Genomic DNA, 5,152 nt, shown 5'->3' with positions numbered 1-5,152 from the left:
TTTGGAAGATACATTTTAATAAATTCTTTGCCACTTTTTAATTGTTTTTTATTATACTAATGATGTACTTAATATTCCAAATCTCCATACAGTTTTGATATTGCCCAGCTCTACTTTAAATTTTTTTTTTTTCCACTGACTTGAGAATAAGGAGTATTCATTACATTTCTGGCAGTATCAGACTGGTGACCTGTAAGCCCCTCCGGCTCTCTGCAGTGGCGGTCTGGGTGTGTGAGGAGATGACCACTGCAGGGCTGGAGGTACAGAGGGCTTGTGCTGATTGCAGATGGTGATTAGGTGAGGAGCAGGAGGCATGTGAAGCAGGACACCTCATCAGACACCGACAGCCAGACCCTCCACCAAGAATAGAAGGACACGTACAATGCATGACATGTAATGCATGTTAAAACAGCTTGCAACATTTGTGGTGATCAGTGGCTGGCGCTTGGTCCATAATCTATTTCCAACCTTCCAGATGTCTGTATTGACTCATAACATTGTAACACAATAAATGACAAAGAGTTATTTGCTGTTGACTATTTTTTTCGTTTATTGTTTCCACTGCAAATTGATGGCTTTTGATAGAATTTACTTTCTGGTTGCATAAATGTTAAATATTTATTAGGCTTTTAAAATCATGTCATGACTTAATGGTTCATCTGAGGTTATTAAGATCAAACCATCTTAAAAAAAAAGTATAAATATATAAATAGACTATACAAAAAAGCCTCTGTTGTGTTATCAAAGAATTGTTTGTTTTTCCTTGTTATTTTGCCCAATGTTGTTGTCTGAAGTATTTCCACCAGACTTACAATATTTCCTCTCCTCGTCAGTAAACACACGTCTTATTTTTGATTGGCTCATGGTCCGGAGGCCCACAGACCACAGCAATAAGCCCTTCAGTGTAAACGATGTTTCAAACGCTTTTCGTCCTTATCGTGTCCGAGACGCGCTCGTGTAGTGGCTCTGCGCAAGTGCGTGGACGCGCCCGCGCACACCCAGCACGCCCATACTGACGCGCGCGCGGCGGAGGGCGGGCCGTGGACGCTCAATGTTGCCCGCAGCAAGCGCACGCACCTCTGAGCGGCACACGGGCATCCTCCGCACCGCGCTCCACGAGGCTGGCGGGACCCACAGCACGCGCATGCCGCCGCTCCCGTGCCAGCTCCGCGCGCCGCACCGGGACTAATGACTGCCGCCTCACTGGAATGTACCCGGGATTTTACTCTGTGGATTATTCTGGATGCGTTTGAGCCAAGGTCAGTGCGCACCGCTCTCTGCCGCGTTAGACACATTGGGGCCAAACATCGAGGAGGATCTGGTTTCACAGAAATCTGAGAGCCGAAGGTTTGTGTCTATAGAAACGGGCAGAAGACCCGTCGACTCGTTTACTCGAGTGTTTTTTTTTCGTGTGCAGTGGAAAACGCGTCATGTCTGAGCCGTGCCAGGTGTGTTCATGTGAGCGAGATGCGCGGCCTTGTATCACGCAGGGATCGTGTGTGTTTTATGTGCTGTGTTTTGTGTTTTAATTCACCGTTTTTGCGAAATAATTTCTGTTAAAAAAAAAATGTAATTAAAAAAGACGCACGGAATTGCGTCGGATGTCATGGTTAAAGTGCTGGACCGCACCAGAAGCGCTGCCTTTACCTTCTGTGATGATGAATAATGAATAGTGTGTTGGGCAGGTGTCGAGTGTCTGCATTGTTCTGATCTGCAGCTTTAACAAACGGAGGCCTAAAGAAGCCATTTCCACTGATGGAACAGAAGTGAAGCATCAAACACGAGCTGCGTCTCTCTCCCGCGCGCAGACGCTCCGAGACACTGGCGATCACTGATGGCCTATTCTTTAGAGCAAGATAATACATTTATAACAATATTTGGTGTTTTTTGTGTGTTTTTTTAGGTTTTTAAACACATATAGGCCTATTTTAATTCCAGATGCACGGATGAAAGCTCGTTGTCAGTCAAACGTGTGTCTGATGGGAAACAGTTACAAATGAAATGGACGTGTTTGATGCATTTGTCACGTTTCTTGCCTCACACACACATCCTTTGGTCCAGGCCCTCTCCTTGGCATCTGAGTACAAGCAGATGTGGCGCGTGAAGTTGGGCTCCGGCTCCGCGCGCACTGGCCGTGAGCGTCGGCGTGTGTCGGATTGAGGACTTAATGGGATTAGAGTGTGGTGTTAATGCGAAAGGGATTCTCTGCTCGGGCTGCTCCGCACGGGCGTGCCTCCTCTGCGGGCCCGACATCCTGCACAAAATGGCATCTGCACAAATCAAATCTTCTCTTCTCTTTTTTTGGCATTTAACATCTACTCGTTTGTTTCGTTCGATTAAATAAACAAATCGCATGCACTTAGTTGGACATTGCATCTTAGAATGATGTGTTTAATTATTGGTTGAATTGTGTGGGATGTGACAAACAAACAAAATAAATAGTGTTGAAAGATTGAGATGAAAACGATCAGAGGTGATGGAGGCCTGCTGTGTGCGCGCATCTGCAGCGGTTGTAACGCTGTTCTGCGTCTTTGGGGCTGGCCATAATTCTGTGCAAAATGGTAAGAATTAGGAAGAAAATAAAGGTCTTGCTCCTCAGGACGGCGCTTGGGAACTGAAGAGCTCGTGGCTCCACTGGCGTTGCTTTTGCGTTACATAAGGTGTGGTCCTCACAGTGGGCCTCGCTCCATCATTAATGTCTATCTGTCAAAGGAGAAAACATATTCAAACATAATAATTCACTGTGTAGCTTTGCCCAGATAGAGACCAAAAAGCCTAACTAAATGGATACAAATGTATGTTGTACAACTAATGGTGCGCCAAACGTTAAATGTCTGAGTGGACATAAGGATGTTACATAATTGTATCAGTGGCGTGGGTGCGCGCGTGCACGTTGTGGGTGTGTCTGGAATTGTATTCACGTGCACGTGCTTCACGTACTGTTATTCACTTTACTCATTTACATGAAACACGGGCCTAAAATGTGTGAAGCATGTGTGAGCATGCTCCGTGGAGCTGTGTGTGTGCATGTGCGTGTGCGTGTGCGCGTGCGCGTGCGGCGGGGTGAAGTGGGTGCTCTCTGTCGGTGATGTAATGCCGTCAAGGCTCTGCAGCAGAAGCACAGCGGCTCTCACACCTTCTCACACCAGATCGGATTGGCTCTGATTCTAAATATCGGACTGGTATTTGTGCGTAAAGGCTCTTTATGTGCAGATGTGCGTCAATCTGACAGACAGCAGGTGAAATCATGGGACCCAATGGCGACTGGCCCAAAAATAAGCCTGTGGCATTAAATCATGCATTTGGAGATATTATATTGGCAATAATTAATTTTAAATAGGTCTATAAAGTACTGTTCACTTAAGTTCGAACAGCCTCCCTCCGCGTTTCTGTCGGTGGTGATTGTTCGAATTTCCCAAAATGTCACAAATGTTAAATAGGCCTATTTTTCTCAACAATATTTTTTTCATATATGTCTCGGATTGATCTTTTCAGCATTTTCCAATCTTCCATTCTTATATTAGTTTATACAATGCCCTTTTATAGGCCACCCAGAAAATAAATTTGACATAATCCAAACGCTTCGGTTTTTATTGATTTATATTCCCACTTATAGGCCTATATATTTGCATTTTGACCACCAGAAAGCTGTGCATGTGGTCTGGAGTGGCGGGCGCGTGCACGGCTGGAGCAGAGTGATGACATGCATGAGTGAAGCAAAACACGCGCGCACATCCCCGTGTGCACGCGCCTCTCAGCTGATATGATCTGAGACCGAGCGACAGACATTTTGTTACACATCCGGCGCGTGTGTGCGTGTGCGTGTGCGTGTGCGTGTGTGTGTGTGTGTGTGTGTGAGCGATGCACCTGCTGTAAAATCATTGGCAAGTGACATCTATTTAAGCACAAAAGGGGCTCCTGGTGGGCCGCTTTTATTTGCATCAACACGCGCGTATTTGCAGGCGGCGGCTGATGTTAATAGGATTCAGAGCGCGCCGCCTTTTGTCCGCACTGATGTGGACTTGTCTCTCCTGGCTGTTTCAAAAGAGCCTTTTCACGGGCAACAATGATCAGGCCGTTTAGCCTTTTAACCCAGGCTCTCTCTCTGTTACACACACACACACACACACACATACACATACACACAGACACACCTAATTGAAAGAGAAAAATCTACAAATAATCTTCCGTCAGAAACGTTTATGGGACCCCAAAAAATAAATAAAAACAACAACACAAGGCTCTGGATGGTTACGGAATATAAGGCAAATAATTAGTTCCGTCTTCGGTGCAGAAGGAATGCGCCGCGCTGCTGTTGATAAGAGTTCTATCTGCGGAGAGATCTGGCACAATAATCCCAGGAGAACGGCCCTGCCCGCCGCTGATAAGAGCGACACAAGTGCTCTGAAAAAGGCGCGTGTGCAGACATGGATACAGTGGAGAATACATGGCACAAATGTAATCATATGTCACATACTGTGCTGTGGAAATACAGCCTGGCCTGGACAATCCACGCGTTCAGAGGAGTTTGAAATCCGGCTTTAAAACCCATGTTCTTCAGCATTAAAGTGTAGGAATTACAATGTGAGCTGTAAGGCAAAGAGTCCGCAAAATTGTGCTTTTCCTTTCAGATTTTAAACATTTCCATGATCATTGATTGGTTTATTAGATTAAAACAGGGGCGCGATAAAATGGCGCAAAAATGTATCTGCATTAGACCAACATTGACATATCTGTTTTAGCCCAATTTATAGGCCTATAATAAAACCTGATCTTTAATGTTTACCTAGCAAAGCATTCGCCTTCATTTTAGGCTCTATTGCATTAGGCCGTATATGATGTAAGCTTATGTAAAATAAAAATGTGGCCTTACATTGTGTCCAAGATCTTAAACTGACTATATAGAAACGTACAAAAATGAATTTTCAGCAGGCCGTGCCAATCAGATTACTCTTCATAATTATTGATTTAGTGGATAGTTCCTGAGCTGTATCAAAGGTGAACAGAATGTGTTTTGTGTGCGCGCGTGCAGGAGGCTGCCTCTCCAGAAGCTCGTCAGATAAGGTGTCTGTCTCAGACTGATCGCCCGCGCGGCTCCGGAATAATGACTTTAATTTACTGCGCAGATGACCGATAGTGGCGGCGCAAGGAC

General features: G+C 45.3%; 1 protein-coding gene across 11 annotated transcripts in view; it reads left to right on the top strand.

Moving 5' to 3' along the window:
• Nucleotides 1-1,021: 1,021 nt before the first annotated feature.
• Nucleotides 1,022-5,152, top strand: part of nrxn3a (neurexin 3a) — a 36,293-nt gene continuing 32,162 nt past the window's right edge. For 10 of the 11 annotated variants that reach the window (XR_011928386.1, XR_011928385.1, XM_072457940.1 and 7 more), the window contains exon 1: nt 1,022-1,259. The gene's annotated coding sequence lies outside the window, so the exon portion shown is untranslated. Of the gene's footprint in view, nt 1,348-5,152 lie in introns of all 11 variants that reach the window. The other variant, XM_072457937.1, reaches the window with a different exon arrangement.

Source organism: Eucyclogobius newberryi, unplaced genomic scaffold (genome assembly GCF_026437365.1).
Source record: "Eucyclogobius newberryi isolate DKJ021-1_F unplaced genomic scaffold, fEucNew1.0.hap1 SCAF_21, whole genome shotgun sequence".
In the NCBI taxonomy this organism is placed as follows: Eukaryota; Metazoa; Chordata; class Actinopteri; order Gobiiformes; family Gobiidae; genus Eucyclogobius; species Eucyclogobius newberryi.
This window is presented reverse-complemented; position numbering and strand designations above follow the sequence as displayed.